General features: G+C 49.5%; 1 protein-coding gene across 12 annotated transcripts in view; it reads right to left on the bottom strand.

Annotated features, from left to right (window-relative positions):
* The window catches only part of FARS2 (phenylalanyl-tRNA synthetase 2, mitochondrial), a 305,944-nt gene that overhangs the window by 142,794 nt on the left and 146,008 nt on the right, over positions 1-17,142 (bottom strand).

Raw genomic sequence — 17,142 nt, forward strand, 5'->3', positions numbered from 1 at the left:
CGCACAGGAAGCCACGGATGTATAAGGCTGTTTACTGGAGCATTGTTTATAACAAGACAGTAAACAACCCAAGCGTCCATGAAGGACGCGGCTTGAATAAACCCCACTATATCCATACAGTGGAATATTATGGATAGAAAAAAAAAAAAGCAGTAGCCGTCTGTCCTTTTAGGGGAAGTAACTGGGCGAATGGAGAACAGGCTTTTATATACGCCTTTTATATAACGCGTGAGAAGAAACATTTCAGATAAAAATTCTCACGGCTGAATGAAATAACTTCTGTCTATTCCGGTGAGGTTATAAGAACAAAGGGCCTCCCCTGTGAAGCTAGTGGTAAAGAACCCACCTGTTAATGCAGGAGACCTAAGAGAGGCAGGTTCAATCCCTGGGTTGGGAAGATGCCCTGGAGGAGGCCACAGTAACCCACCCCAGGATTCTTGCCTGGAGGATCCCATGGACAGAGGAACCTGGAGGGCTATAGTCCATGGGGTCGCAAAGAGTCGGACACGACTGAAGGGACTAAGCAGGCCCGCATCGTATTTGAAAAGTAACCAAGAGATGCATTTAGGACACGACTGAGGCGACTAAGCAAGCCCACATCATATTTGAAAGGTAACCAAGAGATGCATTTAGGAAGATCACAATATACAAAAAGTCAGGGTGGGTGTGACGCGGGGGCCTCCTGGCTGCCAATGAGGACAGGCCTGAGAGGACCCCGGACGCAGAGCAGCGAGGGGCCATCCCGTCGGCACCTAAGACCGCAGCACCTCGTACGTGGACGCTCAAGGACGAGGCCCTCAGGAGGAGCAGCCTCCAGCTTCCTCCACTGCCCACCACCTCTGACTCACACTCATTCTTACTGCAAAGCCTGCTGCTGACGGCCAATCACCAGGAAGGGCTGCAAGGAAGGACGTCTATGGGCTGAGCTGCATCAAATTCTATTTTTGAAACACTTTGCTTTGGTCCCATTGAGATCTGCCTCTTCTGAATTGCACCCCTGCAAAATGGCAACCCACTCCAGGATTCTTACCTGGAGAATCCCATGGACAGAGGAGCCTGGCGGGCTGCAGTCCATAGGGTCGCAAGAGTTGGACACGACTGAGCAACTAAACCACCACCTCTGAGCTGTCTGGCCCATCACGTTCGGAAGGTGCAGGAGCTCCTTGTCCAGAGTGCTGGTCACTAGGTCACTGAGTCGTCCCTACAAGTCTTCATGAAATAAACTGATCTCAGGTCTGAGAAAACGCTAACAGGAAAAGCTTCTTTTCTTCTCCCAAACAACTGGATCGTTTTCACTGTGAGGGTATCTCAACTTTACATAACTGATGCTCACTCCTCACTCTGCCCCGTGGAAGCGCACAGCCATCCTTACGGGTCACCTCTGAGAATGGTGACTCGGCCCTGTGCGTCTCTCGCTCCAGTTCCACTTTCTTATCCTTACATCCTCTTCGTCCTGATTATCTGAACTACTTATTCTATCCTCCTGCACATACTTTTACACGGCACCTCAATTCTTTATGGAAGAGAGAGAGCCATAACTAACCAGACACTCGGAGGCACCGTCATCTGGGCAGGTCTAATTCTCAGGCCTTCGGCACTCCTCAGCGGTAATCTGTTGCCGGGTGCTCCTGGGCTGACAGGGTTTTAAGGCAGCATTTTTTTTCCCCTTTTTTTCTACATTCCAGAACTGGAAGGTTCCAGTAAACGAAAATCTCTGGAGCAGAAAACTGACTGGAAAGAAGCACCCTCAGTTAAATAGAATGTTCCAGATGGGAGGCAGTTAGGTGTCCTCCTCCTCCTCCTCCTCTTCCTGCTTTTGAACTTCCCATCTCCGGACTCCTATCTCATGATTTCAGTTTTATACGGAAGCTGACCTTCTTAGAAGGATTTTCAGCAACGAATCCCCTTACTCTGCTCTGTTTTCTTCAGAGAACACCACCTTCTAAGACTCCACAACTTTTCACATTTGTCGCGTTTACTGTTTGCTGTCGGATTCTGTGGGCAGCGTCTGATCTGCGGGCTGGGAATGGGGGCTGGCTTCCATCACTGACACCCCTGGGGGGCTGGACCAGCTTCCCGCGCGCATACAAGGGCTCACACACAGAGAGGAAAGGAGTGAGCAACAGGAAACCGGGGCTCAGAGACTTTTCCACTTTTTAACTTATTGACTTCATTTAAACGGGTTGTTAATGGAAGAATTTCATACTTAAAAATGAAGTTTTTGATGCAGGCAGTGACTTTAAATCCGTGAGAGAGTTTATCTATCACAGTATGAGGTGATATGCGAGATGCTATTTCTGAAAAGACGCCTCAGAAAGAAGCGACTGGGACTCAAAAAGGAGTAACCGGAAAACAGAATGCCCTGTCCCCTCCCCTTGCCTTCTTCACCGTCACCGCCTCGTCCAGACAGGCCAGTGGCTTCCGGGACCCAGCATCTGAGCTGCTTCTGCACCAACCCCTCCTCCTCCATCTCACTTTCTTCCCCAGTGACTGAACCCTGCACCCCACGTTTCCTCTCACAGGCTGCTCTGCTGCAAAAGTGAAAACTGTGTTAGTCGCTCCATCATGTCTGACTCTTTGTGATCCCATGGACTGCAGCCTGCCAGGCTCCTCTGTCCATGGGATTCTCCAGGCAGGAACACTGCAGTGGATTGCCATGCCCTCCTCCAGGGAATCTCAGGGATCGAACCCAGGTCTCCTACATTGCAGGCAGATTCTTTATCGTCTGAGCCACCTGGCAAAGCCCAGGGTCAAATTAAAACGTTTAACCATTACATACTGCAAAAATATTTTTATTATATTAAGTACTTCCCTGTCAATAGTGGCTGATTTGTAGGAATTCTTTGGCTCAATGAAATGACACTTTCCCAAAATAACTGTGACAAGAAACGCTGAAACAACCTAGCAATTAGTATTCATATTTTATAGGACTTTACCAGTTACAAAGTACTTCACCTCAATTATCTTGACTCTGATCCTCACAACGACCCTAGAGGGGATGTCAGACTGGTATTCTTAGCTATGTTTAAAAAATAAACACCACTTTAGCAAGATCACAGACACTGGGACTCAAATCTACCTTTTATTTAATTTTTTTACGTCAAGTATATATCCAATGAAACATTAACTTCAAGAGGCTCTGTTCAAAGTATTTCAAAACATAAGAGACTTCCCTTCCACTTATGCTTATGTTTGTGTGCTTTTTGCTTTGTAACTGCTCGTTTCCTGATGGACTTAGTCATTATTCCATGAAAGCTACTAAAATGATTTGCATAAGTAGTTGCTTAAAAATATCAGCAGGCTTTTCTGAAGGCTTTTCGTCACTCTGAGCGTGCCTTTCACAGTGGTCCTGACCAGTACACACGGGGCCTGCAGCGTGAGCTGACAGGGCTCGTGTGGAGTAGCTGCTGGGGACAAAAAGCCTCCACTGCCCTTGACCGTTAGTTGTGAAGACAGCCACACAGGGACAGAAGCCCGCAGCATCCCAGTGTGACACACGCGTCCACAGGCAGGCCTGGGAAGGCCAGTGCAGCTACATAAATTCTGATTTCTTTCCCCCTGTCACAGACTGAGTCCTTGATCCCCCATGTTCCTGCTACAATTCTTGAGCCGCTTCCGCAGAGGCTTGTCACCGGATGATTGACTTTTCGAGCTGAGCCCAGAGACTGCTCTCCCGCCTGAGAACTTTCTCTAGGTGTGTTCAGCCTCGGCTCCACGCGCTTCGGTCGGCAAGTCCTTCACACGGTCCAGAGGCAGCCCTCTTTGAAGAGAACTTTACCATGGGCGCGAACAGCCTGGGACTAGGCTCTACAGGCCACGAAAACCCGGTTCCTTCGTATGGGCTGAGCTGGGCTGGATTCTAATCAACATTGTAACGGAAGCTTTTGTTGTTGTTGTTGTTGTTTTAATGGGTCATTTTTTAAGGAAGTTTCTATTGTCTCCAGCTGCTCTACCATGTTGAGTTAGTTTCTGCTGCACAGTAAAGAGAGTCGGCTGCATGTACATACACCCCGTCTTGTTTTTGGACTTCCTTCCCATTTCGGTCACCACAGAGCGTGGAGTCGAGGTCCCTGAGCTGTGTGTACAGAGGGGCCCATTAGTTCTCATTAGCGATTTTTGGCGCAAATGCTGACCAGCAGCGCCTGAACCAATGCCCCAGGGCAGGGTTGTGTCCAGCCAGAACGCTCCTCATAACGTCTCCAGTTCCCTTCAGGGACCTATGTCCTAAAAATCCACATCCTTCCCACAAGGGGGGAACACACAGCAGCAGAGACGTGAAACGGAGTTGAGTTGACCAAGCTGACGACAGTACAGGGTGGTCTAGAGCCTTTTGAAAATATCAAGGGAACAGCCTTGCCTTGCTTAGCATTTACGAAGAGTTAAAAACTAAAGAACAGCTCTAATACTTTGGCCACCTGATGTGAAGAGCCAACTCATTGGAAAAGACTCTGATGCTGGGAAAGACTGAGGGAGGGCAGGAAGAGAACAGGGTGACAGAGGATGAGATGGTTGGATGGCATCACCGACTCAGCTGACGGGAGTTTGAGCAAACTCTGAGAGATGGCAGAGGACAGAGGAGCTTGGCCCGCTGCAGTCCATGGGGACACAAAGAGCTGGACTCAACTCAGGGACTAAACAGTAACAACAAAAATCTAAATACACTAACTGGAGTATAACCCACCGACGACTCACATCCTACCTCCGATACCTCCCTTTGGCCACCAAACGACAGCAGTTTTCTCCTTTAACCCTTTCCCTCCCATTTCAATCTAAGGCCCTAGAACTCAGGAGAATCAAGGACTACTGTGCAGCGCCCTGCCAGCACAGGTTTTCAGTGAGCAAACACTGGCCCCTTAACAGTTCACTAGCTTCGCTCATCTTCCATTGTTGAGGCAGAAGTTGCTTTTCTTTGAGTGCTGTTATTCTGTTTTGAATTGCCTGAATTACACACAGAACTTCAGGTAACAATATAATTCCACAATGTGTATGGGAGACTTTATAAAAACCGAATCACATGTTACATGCACTAAGATAATCATCAATTACAATCACTTTCAACTAAATGGGGACTCTACATACACCAAGTTTCAGAATGTGATTGACCCACGTCCGTAACAGGTACTCAAGGAAGCCTGTCAAACTCCATGCAGAACGGTCAGTGCTGGGACACGCTTCCACCTGCTTCACAGATATTGTTAAGGTGCCTTATTAACAAGAGCCATCAAAACTGGGCCACAGGCAACAAGTCGCCTAGAACTGAGATGTCTTTCAGGAAGGAAGGAGCAAACAGGGACTGTAACCCCGGGAGCCCAAATGGCGGGAGGGAGGCGGCCTTGGGCCAGCGCTGGCCTGCCCACAGATCCCACGGGCCTTGTGGCTCTGACTCCACTGACCATGAGTCAGATGCACAGGGAGGCTCCAAGTGGCAAGAGTAACCCAGCCCAGGCCCGGCTGCCAGGGGGAAGCCCCGTGGGAGAGTGTTCTCTTCCTTCTGAGTGTGGCGCGCGTGCTAAGTCCCATCAGTCGTGTCCGACCTGTGACCCCAGGGGCTGTAGCCTCCCCCTCCAGGCTCCTCTGTCCATGGGATTCCCCAGGCGGTAATACTGGAGGGGATTGCCATGCCCTTCTCCAGAGGATCTTCCCAACTCAGGGATCAAACCCACATCTCCCGCACTACAGGCAGGTTCTTTATCACTGAGCCACCCAGGAAGCCCTTTAAATGTTCCATCCCCTTATTGAAACTCCTGGAGAATTAACTTCGATGCACTTATCTATTCCCTTCTGTTACAAAGCCAAGGAATAACCCTCCTGCCTTCTAGTCTGAAAGCTGTACCTTTACCTCCGTTAGAAAGACAGCGTTCCAAAATAAAAGTTAACAGTGCTCTATTTCTTGTCACACTTATAATTTTTTAACCGTGAAAGGAACTTAATTTAGAGTAAGTAATGCCACTGTCACTTAAATATACAAATGATAAAAGAAATGTCAGCAGCTCTAATTCCGTAATTCCCGAGTAATGACAATTAATGGAACCCTCTTTCCTGGTGGGAGTTGTTTTCGGCAGTAGATAAAGGAGCCACTGAGCCTTTTAAGATTTACTCTCATAACCAAATTGCATCTCTCTTCATCATTATCTGAAACATAATTAAAAGACGACATATAAAACAAACTAAAAATCCAACAGGATTCCATCCCCGGAGGAAAAGCTGAGAAGCACCTCTTTGCCTCCACTGAGACTGGCTGGAAACTCGCGTCCCTGACGTCAGCTCTGTTCTGCACCTGTCCACCCGCAGCATCCACCTCCCCTGTCAACACACGAGAGCTGGATGAGCTCATCACTGGCTGGAATTGGGTAGATACTAATTGTGTCAGAGAAGGCGATGGCACCCCACTCCAGTACGCTTGCCTGGAAAATCCCATGGGCGGAGGAGCCGGGTAGGCTGCAGTCCATGGGGTTTCGAAGAGTCAGACACGACTGAGCGACTTCACTTTCACTTTCATGCATTGGAGAAGGAAATGGCAACCCACTCCAGTGTTCTTGCCTGGAGAATCCCAGGGACGGGGGAGCCTGGTGGGCTGCCGTCTATGGGGTCGCACTGAGTTGGACACAACTGAAGCAACGTGGCAGCAGCAGCATTAATTGGGTCGTCTCACTGCTGTGGATGTATTCTCTGACCTTTCCAAAAAGAGAACGAATCGATAGGAGAATCTTAGAAAGATGCTATTTCCTTCCTTGGCTTGCTCCCAGTCTACAGTTTATAGAGTGGCATGCCTGTGGTCTCCACGGCAGGAGACCATCTCCTTAGTGACCACCTACACCCAGAGAAGAGCCAGCCTTTAAGGCGGGCCCGAACACACAGTTCAGTTCCCTTCAGGACTGCCAGGCTGATGCCAAGCTGTTTCTTTTTTCTTTTTGGCCATGCAGCGAGCGGGATCTTAGTCCTCTGAGGAAAAAAAGTCAGCATTTGGACACTGGCCACTCCCGGAAGCCACCACCGCCGCCGAGCTCCAGCTCTCCGGTGACAGAAGCCCTCTCCCGGCCTCGCCTCGCCTCGCTTCCCCCCTCCCCGCCCAGCGCTCTCCTCCGCTGCCCCCGCTCCCCGTCACCACCTTCCAGCTCCCACCCCTGCACCCCGTTCTGAGCCCAGGGAGGGAAGCAGCGTTAAGCTGGACGGAAGACTAAGCTGGACGGAAGACGGAAGCTGTGCCATTGGACCGGACCGCCCTTGAAAACGACCAAGAAGGCTGAGATCTGCTTGAAACCTCACCCTGAATGAGGAGGAAGATTAGACAACCTGCTGAAGGCAGTGGTGTGAAAAACAAAACTGGTTTAGGGTTTATTACACCTACTGAGTCCGGCTCATTGACTGCCGTGTTGTAAGTGGTTTACTTGTCCTTCCTTCTTCCTCCCCTCAGGCAAACGGCCTCCCGAGGTTCTCTGCCTCCCAGCCCCCAGACTTGCTCTTGCCTTCTCTGCCTCTAGGTAATGCAGATAGTCGAAATATTCAAATAGTTTATTCTGGACCCCAAAGAGAGTGGCGTATGGTATTAAACCGAAGGAAAGAGACGGGGAATAGAACAAGGAAATAGGAGCACGGGAATTAAACATGCCCACTGTCTCCCTTCTTCCCAAGGGATCCGAGGCATTTTTAGCCTTTTGGATACAAAATTTGAGAGATAAAAGCAGATGGAGGGGGAACTTAAACGGACATGGGAACAGAGCTGGATAAAAATAAGCTATCGGTTGGCAAAGCTAAAAACACAGTCCCACGGGTGTAAGCACATGGAAGTTCTGTGACATAATGTGTGAATCAGACCAAATCGGTCATCAGAACGATGACACAGACTGTTCCTTTCATCAACAAACCGGCCGGTCACATCCAGGCCGGTGGGAAGGGTGTCCATGGGGGAAACGCTCCGTGGAAATCAAGCCCTGCGCCACCCTCTGCACCCTGGGCAGAGCCTGGGGGCCACGTGACCGAGCTCCAGCCCCTAGAACCGAAGTGGGTGGAAGCGAGACCCCCCACTCCTTGGAGACCCTCCAGCTCCCTCCTCCCCTGCTGCGGGGGATCTGGGGGCCACACATTCCAAATGGCATTGCTGTGGACAGAGGACTCCATCAGTGGATTAAACCACTAAGATTTCAGGAGGGCCTCTGTTAGCTCAGCACAGCCCCAGTCTATCCTGACAATTAATCAGCCCTGACTTTCTGATGTGAGAGGAATCTGGACACACTGAAGAGCAATATAACCTCTGAGTGGCACCAAACTCTGGGGATCGATGCCACTTTTCCTTGTCCTACAAAAATAATTTTGCTAGCTCAGTATAAACATTTCAAATAAACTCTGGAGGAGATTTATAGAGAGCCCACTGCTTATAAACTGTTACTAAGAAAATGGTGTTCCTTCACCGCAAGGGCTTCCCGGTGGCTCACTGGTAAAGAACCCGCCTGCCAATGCAAGAGACACAAGAGACACAGGTTTGTTCCCTGGAAGATTCCCCTGGAGAAGGGAATGGCACCCCACTCCAATATTTTTGCTGCAGAATCCCATGGACAAAAGGAGCCTGGTGGGCTACAGTCCATGGGGCTGCAGAGTCAGACACAACTGAGCAAACTGGGTAATTGTTGAGTAAACAAGAAATTGCCAAAATGTAAGACAAAACAAAACAAAACAAAACTTGAAAGTCTAAGGAACTTAGCACTAAAACAGGTGACCCAGAGAGGATGGAGAACCAGAGACCGTGGTCAGAAAACTAAGATCCCACATGCCAAAAAAAAAAATTTACAAAGGGAAAGAAAGGATTTCTAAGAACTCCTAAGAATATGTTTGCTTTTGTTTTTTTTAAAGCAAAGCCTTTAAGAACCTGAGCTTGCATCGGATGTGATTCTATCAGGAGAGAAGCAGGTGCGTGGCCATCACTCTTGCTGGTTAACAGCATCTGTCAAACGTAAGCCCACCCTGCCTCCCTTGGGGGCAGCGGCCAAATCCATCACTCAGTGACCAATCAAAATGCAACAGGACAATCAAAATATTCTGGGTCACTGACATATGTATCCGTCGATATTTTCTCATTTTCAGTTTTAATACATTTGTCATGAATTTTTAATCGATAATTTACTTCCTTGGGGAGCTCTATTTCTTTGCAAACTTATCCTCTTCGTGTTGTCTTTTCCCAGGAAATCCAGAGATAATTCAAAAAAGCATGGCTTCACCATTTTTCACTCGTCCAACTGGCAGACGCTGCGGCCCGACAATCAGAGCCGCGGACAAGAAGGCAGGCAGGCACAGGGTCACCCCCGCCGCTGGGCCACTGGGCCTCTCTCTCGTCATTTCATGAGCTGGTGTTGTGAACAGAGAACCTACTGTATTATTCTCTGGGCTCTGTAGAACGCTTGAAAGTTTTCTTAATAATAATTTTCAAAATGTGCCCTTCAAGGACAGGGGCAGAACTGGTCACATCCGTCACCCGCTGCCAAATGGAGAGAAGGAACTGTGTGATTTGGTCTAAAGGCAAGACACATGAGCACCGCTGTGATGGGCAGCTTTGAGCTCGACGTGGCCGTCCCCAGCGGAGCCAGAGCCGAGGGAAGCGTGACTCTCTGGACATGGAGTAGGGGGGCCCGCCACGGCTTGCCTGCAATGCCTGCATTCAGGCCTTACAAACCCCACCAAAGACCTTCTTACAGAAACCGCCACCAGCAGCAGCACCGCGGCAGGTGGCTTCCTCTCTGAACTGACTTTAGGATCCTCATATTCCTCTCACCTTTGGGGGCGGCAGGGTCATTGAGCACATCTCTGTCTTTGGTCAAGAGGAACTGTCACCACCTCCTCCCCAAACTGCTAACAGCTGGGCGTCGTGGGGAACTGGCCAGGACTCTTTGGCAGGAAGACCCCAACAGTGGTCACTCCAATAGGAAGCAAAACTGAATTTTAAGAAAGTCACCTGGGTGACAGTTACAGCGTCTGAGCTTGAATTCACTCTTCTGATCTCACTGGCTTATTCGAAGCGACACAGGAAAACTATGAACAGACAAATCATCCACTTTCTCAAAGGAGCTCAGGGTGCAGACCACACCAGATCCATCCAGCCAGACGTAACGGAATACACCCCACGGTGGGGTCAACTAAATCTGAGAACACAAGGCGACCCCTATTCTAGTTCGAATTTTTTAAAATGACATAGGGGACCGGGCTCAGAGTCATGCGGTCTTTGAGAGTACAGCAGAGAAAAAGGGAAACTTGGAATACACAGCAGCTCCTTACTATATACCTCCTTCCTGGGCCATGGGCACAGGACTGACGGAGAAATTTCCATGTCCAAGCTTCATCCAGCAAACAGCGTCCAAAATCACCACCCCTCTCGCCAACCAATCTACGTGTTGAAAGCTCTCCCTTCAAACTCTCCGAAGCCTGCTTCTAGCATATGTTGCCCCTTCCCTCTGGACAAGCTTCTGGAAAGGGCAGTTGACGTGCACGGAGTCCAGTCTTCAGCCCCCATCAGCACCTCAGTACGATCAAGCTGAATGGCACTGCGGCCTCTACACTCTGTTCTATCAGGACTCACCTTCGCAAAAACCAACACCAACAAGAACCCTACCTGCCAAAGTCAAAGCTCCCTCCTGGAACTTAGTTCAGGCTGCTATAACAAAGTACCAGAGACTGGTGGTTACGAGACATTAAAAATTCCCTTCTCACGGCTCTGGAGGTGGGGCTGCCCAGGGCAAGGTCCCTGCCTGTCCAGGGGTCCCGCTCTGGGGCATACTTCAGCGCTCCGGGGGCCACAACTGCCTCCCGTCCTCCCCACCCTCAGTCCTCCGGGTAACTACACAGAATCCCACTGTTTTCTTGCCACCTGGGCACTCCCAAGCCTCTCTCCCCAGCCCCGACCTCTTGCCGGAGCTTCAGCTCTATCAACCCAAGCACCTGCCGACGTACCACGGCCAATCACGTCAACCTACACGCACTGTCCCCCTCCCCAGTGCAGATCCTGCTTCCCCAAACTGGAAAGCCTCAGCCTGTGATAGAACCGTCCCACCAGTCACCCAAGACAGAGACCGGCAGTCCCCCCGCGACTCCTCGTTCCGAACTCCAACTGCTGACCTCCGTCGTTACTGCCACTGCCCGCACGCAGCCCCTCTCTGGCCCTCTGGGTACGGCAGGCCCCGCCACCTGGCGAGTAACCCAGCCTCCAGCTGAGAGCCAGCACAGCACCATCCACTCGTTGCTGTCTAGTCGCTTAGTCGTATCCGACTCTGCGACCCCGTGGACTGCAGCCCCCCAGGCTCCTCTGTCCGTGGGATTCTCCAGGCAAGAACACTGGAGGGGGTGCCGTGCCCTCCTCCAGGGCATCTTCCCCACCCAGGGACTGAAGCCACATCTCTTGCACTGGCAAGTGGACTCTTTACTGCTGAGCCACCGGAGAGGCCCCATCAACCACAAAGCCTGGGGCTGACTAACACGCACACAGCGACCGTGACTCTGCCATGGAAAGCTCTCCAGCTTAAAGAGATAAAGGCTGAGCTGACTAGGGAGCAGCACCGAAGCCACCCGGCAGCACATCCCACCCACACCCACCCCTGCCCACCGTCCATCAGCAACTCCGGCCACACCCTCCTTCACAGGCTCTGCCCCAGAACAGCCTCATTCAATAGAAACAGACCGCAGGCCATGCAGGGAGGTCTGGACGTTCCAGCGCCACAAGGAAGAAAGGGGGAAACGCAAGTGACACTGATGGTATTGATACACTCACCCCAGTGCGTCTAAATACTCATTTCCTCATGTGACCAACACTTTCTAAGTGAGAAGTCTATTTATTCTTGGTATTTGATAAGAAGAATTTAAGAGACAACAGAGTGAAATCTTCTAGACTCAGTTTTCAATATTGGTAATCCACTTTCTTGTGTGATTTTTTTTTTTTTTTTGCATTATTAGACATTTGGTTTTAAACTTTTTATTTTGTATTGGAATCCCCACTCCAGTACTCTTGCCTGGAAAATCCCATGGATGGAGGAGCCTGGTGGGCTGCAGTCCATGGGGTCGCAAGGAGTCGGACACGACAGAGCGACTTCACTTTCACTTTTCACTTCATGCATTGGAGAAGGAAATGGCAACCCACTCCAGTGTTCTTGCCTGGAGAATCCCAGGGACGGGGAAGCCTGGTGGGCTGCAGTCCATGGGGTCGCACAGGGTCGGACACGACTGAAGCGACTCAGCAGCAGCAACAGCAGCTGATTAACAACGCTGTGATACTTTCAGGTAGACAGTGAAGGGACCCAGCAACTCCGGCCACGTCTTCCTTCACAAGCTGTGCCCTAGAACAGCCCCATCCAACAGAAACAGAACACAGGCCATACAGGCGGTTTAAATTTCCTAGTGGCCACATAGAACACGGCAGGGCCGGGGGAGGCGGAATTCATTAATATGCTTAACCTACTATATCTAAAATATTCATTGCACCATGTAATCGATAATTTTTAAAGTATTCATGAGATAGGTTACATTCGTTTTTGAACCAAGTATTTGAAACCCTGGTATATATTTCACACTTACAGGACTCTCCGTTTGAACTGCATTCCACATGCATGACAGCCACACGCGGCCAGGGCTGCTGCGCTGGACAGGGCAGCTCTGGTGCCAACAAGAGCGCCTGCCGCGTTTCCGCACGTGCCACGCTCTTCCCAACTGACTGTCTTAATTTCCCGGAAATCAGCTCAGATGCCCCTGTTCCCCACGTGCCACGCTCTTCCCAACTGACTGTCTTAATTTCCCGGAAATCAGCTCAGATGCCCCTGTTCCCCACGTGCCACGCTCTTCCCCACTGACTGTCTTAATTTCCTGGAAATCAGCTCAGATGCCCCCGCCTACCCCGAGCTATGCCAAGCACAGAGTCACACTCCATTAACTGCTGGGCCAGCCGCCGTGCCCCTTCCCAGAGCAGAGAGTCACACTCCGTTAACTGCTGGGCCAGCCGCCGCCCCCTTCCCAGAGCACACTGCACTCATCTGTGCACTCCTGTCTCCAACGCTAGAGCACTTGTTACCCCAGAACCAAAGCCTGCCAAGTCTACTCGTCTTCATACGCCAAGCACCCGGCAAAACGCTTATGCATAGCAGCAGGCAATCAAACCTTTGCTGAATTAAACTGATTCAGAGTCGTACATGAACCAATGAAATCAGAGTTGAACGTTTAAATTCTGGGTTCCTGAGTGAACGTTTTATATCCTTGGTTAACAAAAAAGGATGCAAAGACAGACTGCAAACATACTCCCTCTATTTCGTGCAGAACCTGGTTGTGAAAACATTTACCTGTGGTAGACCGTGAGTAGAATACAGACACTCAAAAATTGAAGTTATAAGGGATCGTGGTACGAGCTAATTATTTCGGGTGTAAAGAGAAAAGAGGTGAAATAATTTAAATGGCAAATACAAATGCACACACTAACAAAGGCAGAACCAGCACCATAACCTGGGTCCCTGCAGTTTTCCATCACACAGCTTGGCTTGTGTGGCTGTGTCAACAAGTCACGTTAATCAAATAAAATTTGTCATTAAAATTCATTTAAAAGTCAAGAAAGCCTGTACGATTAAGAATCTAGCTGTTTGTTATTACTGCTGTCAACTCCTCTCCAGGCAGCACAGCAGAGAACAGACCGATCAGCAAACTGCCCCTGGGCTCCTCCTGGTCCTGACACCGTCCCTCGGGGCCGAGGACGGGTTCTCATCCACAAAGTGTGGGGGGGCGCACGTAGCTCAGGGGTGCGGTGTCTAGGAGGCGGGGCGCCACCTCCAGGCTCCTCTCCCCAACCCTGCAGCCAGGGGATGCAGATGGGGATGTCAGGTGGGGATGGCCTGGCACAGGCTGGGAGGGTCTGCGACGCTGAGCCACCAAACAGAAGAGTCAGCCCCAAAGAGGGCAAGACAGGAACTCTGGTGGTGCTGAATTACCCAGATTCTGAGTGTGTTTCTCAGTGGCAGCAGCTCCTGCTTAATTATCCTGAATAATATCCAACAGAAAACTAAATTACAGATCTAAGAGCCTGTACCTTGAAATTGAGTGCTTCGGCAAATGTAATTAACATTATTCTAAAATTACTGAAAGGGCTTCCCAGGCGGCGCTAGTGGTAAAGAACCCACCTGCCAAGGCAGGTAGCTGTAATACTCAGGTTTGATCCCTGGGTTGGGAAGATCCCCTAGAAGAGGGCATGGCAACCTACTCCAGTCTTCTCACCTGGAGAGGCCCATGGACTGAGGAGTCTGGTGGGCTACAGTTCTAAGGTTGCCAAGAGTCGGACACAGCTGAAGCGACTTGGCATTGAGCACTAAATTACTAGATGTGAATCCACTTTAAAATATTCTCTGCTACTATTTTTATTTTATGATGACACATTAAACTTACCTTAAATGAAGACGTATCAGGTGTAAGATATGGTTAGAGACACACAATTGTCAACGTGGGAAACACAAAAACCCACTGCTGGACCGGGTCTTAGAACCAATTACTGTATCCAAAACAGGCCATAAACATTCTCGTGAAGCGGCTACATCGGCCAAGGTCACTCTCTGGGGCTAGGACCGGGGTGTTCTTTCCATACGGACTATCGGTCCACAAGGAATTCATATCAGCAAAAGTGTCATGGAATGCCAAGGGGGGCTTGGGGGCTGAATTAACGAAGTACAGTTTGAATCTCCTAACTGTACATAAAAGGATGTCAGTGCAAGACTGTATCAAAACATTTGGAAAGAGTTGAGAGTTGGCACCAAATTTCAGGGAAAATACTCTTCGCCATGCAGAGCTGCTCACAGCAATATGCAGTCATTTTGCAAACCGAACGCATGATTACCTTGTGTTTCAGCCAGAAGAGCTTCAGCCAATTGTAGGGTGAATACTCTGAATGTCTGAATTTTTACATTCACACTGAAAAACTTTTAGACACTTAGAACAGATTTTCAGAGATGTTTAGACTTTTAAATGCCACCAGCCCTTTCTAAACAATGGGCTGAGCTAGGTAATCCCCAAATACAATTACGGAATAGGGACTTCCCAGGTAGGTCAGTGGTAAAGAATCCACCTGCAATGCAGGAGACATGAGTTCAAGCTCTGGGTCGGGAAGATTCCCTGGAGAAGGAAAACAGCAACCCACTCCAGTGTTCTTGTCTGGGAAATCCCATGGACGGAGGAGTCTGGTGGGGGTCCATGGGGGTCAGAAAAGAGCTGGACATGACTTAGCAACTAACAACAGCAAACATTACAGAATAACTATGCGAGGAATGCTGCACATCTCCGAGATGACCCAGATTGGTGTCTTTTTAATGTTCCTCTGGAGTACATTTCCTCCCATTAAAAATGTGTATTTGGTTGGAAAGAATTTCATTATAATTCACACAATTTGTTTTAACTAGATGGTTGGCAGATTACTTGTGCTTCATTTAAGAGTTTGGCTGAGTATTTGTGAATCTGTAACACACAGAATTTTCTAAAAATCAAAACATATCTGGGGCTTTCCTAGATTCACTTTACTCTTAGATTTTCCCCATCCTTGATTTCATTACCTTTTTAAATTTTTTTTCCTATTTTGCTTTCCTATAAGCATCTACCCATCTGTAACGTGGGAGATCAGAGATGATCGAATGAAGACAGAGAATTTTTTTTATCACATCTGACATATTGGTAGATCTTTACAAATCTAAAATACACCTCGCAGAATCATCTCTTCTTGACTCTCAGCGTCTGTAATGGTTCAGAAAGCCTTCCCCATCCTGGGGATTTGGAGGGACCTGACTGGGGGCCAAGTGACGACTCAGACAGCAAAGAGCCCCAGGGACTCAGTGTTCATTCAGCCTGGCCAAGAGCTGCTGAAACGGAGCTTCAGCTGAACCGCTTCCTAAACCGGAGTTACCGTGAGGCTCGCCATCGTTCTCTTCACGCTGGCCAACCCACTGCCTCCCTAGACAGACAAAAGAGGCTCTCAGAAGAAAAGCTGGAGGCGTGACTTTCATTCTTCCCAGGGCTTGCAGAGAACCCTGAACAACAGAGGGGCAGCTTCAGGGGCTTGTGGAATGAAGCAAGAGACCTCCTTCCGTGCATGCATGTTCATTCATCAAGGCGTTTTGCAGATGTTCATTCAGCAATTTTCAGATACGTCTACATGAACGATCCAGCCCTAAACTTTTCATAAGGGTATCTTAGGAGACTTTCCCAAGTGCTTTGCCAGAATCCAAATATGCTTTATCTACGGCCTTTTTCGGCTTACCCACACAGTCATGTGGGGCTTCCTTGGTGGCTCAGAGGGTAAAGAATATGCCTGCCAATGCCAGAGACTTAGGTGTGATCCCTGGGTCAAGGAAGAGCCCCTAGAGAAGGGCTTGTCAACTCACTCCAGTATTCTTGCCTGGAGATTTCCATGGACAGAAGATCCTTGCGGGCTACAGTCCACGGGGTGGTAAAGAGTTGGATACGACTTAGGGACTAAACACCACTACAGTCAAGCAACCACAACAGGCCATGAGAATAGGGGGTTAGCGCTCTGACGTTCCAGACTCAGAAACCCACCAAGCAGGAAAAGGGATTCCAAGTTGCTTACATAACCAGGAGGTCCACGGGTGACCTGGCTTCTGATCCGGCTGGACACAGGTCACAGGACTAATTAGAGGCAGAGCCAGCGCCAGAATTTACTTCTGCTCCTCCGACTCCCAGGCAATTCCAATTTCATTATGTGCTGCTACCTTCAGGCACCTCAATCAATATCAGCTGAATTAAAGCAAAATGAAACCAGGAGGGCCTGTCTCCTCCCTGGGGTCGCTAATAGGTTATTCTGACTCTACCTCTCAAGACCTACACAGCTCGGGATCCTGGAGGAAACGCGAAGGGGCCTGCGGGCTTCCCCAAGAAAGACGGAGTCATTGCTGTGTGCTTGCTTCATTTCACTGTGTCCTCTGCCAAGGAAGGGATTTGTCCAGCGGTCACGTGCCCCTCCACTTATGCTACAAACATGATCTGACGTTTCCTGGGTTACAGATGCTGTGCTGGGTGCTTGGGATTCGGATGTGCTGAGGACACCGACAGGTGCGGATAAAGGACAGTTTAGGAAGGAGGCCCAGCAAGTGTGCACAACCTTCCCGTGTTCAGCCTTTTAACGTCAAAGCT

The sequence above is a fragment of the Bos taurus genome, chromosome 23 (genome assembly GCF_002263795.3).
Source record: "Bos taurus isolate L1 Dominette 01449 registration number 42190680 breed Hereford chromosome 23, ARS-UCD2.0, whole genome shotgun sequence".
Lineage (NCBI taxonomy): Eukaryota > Metazoa > Chordata > Mammalia > Artiodactyla > Bovidae > Bos > Bos taurus.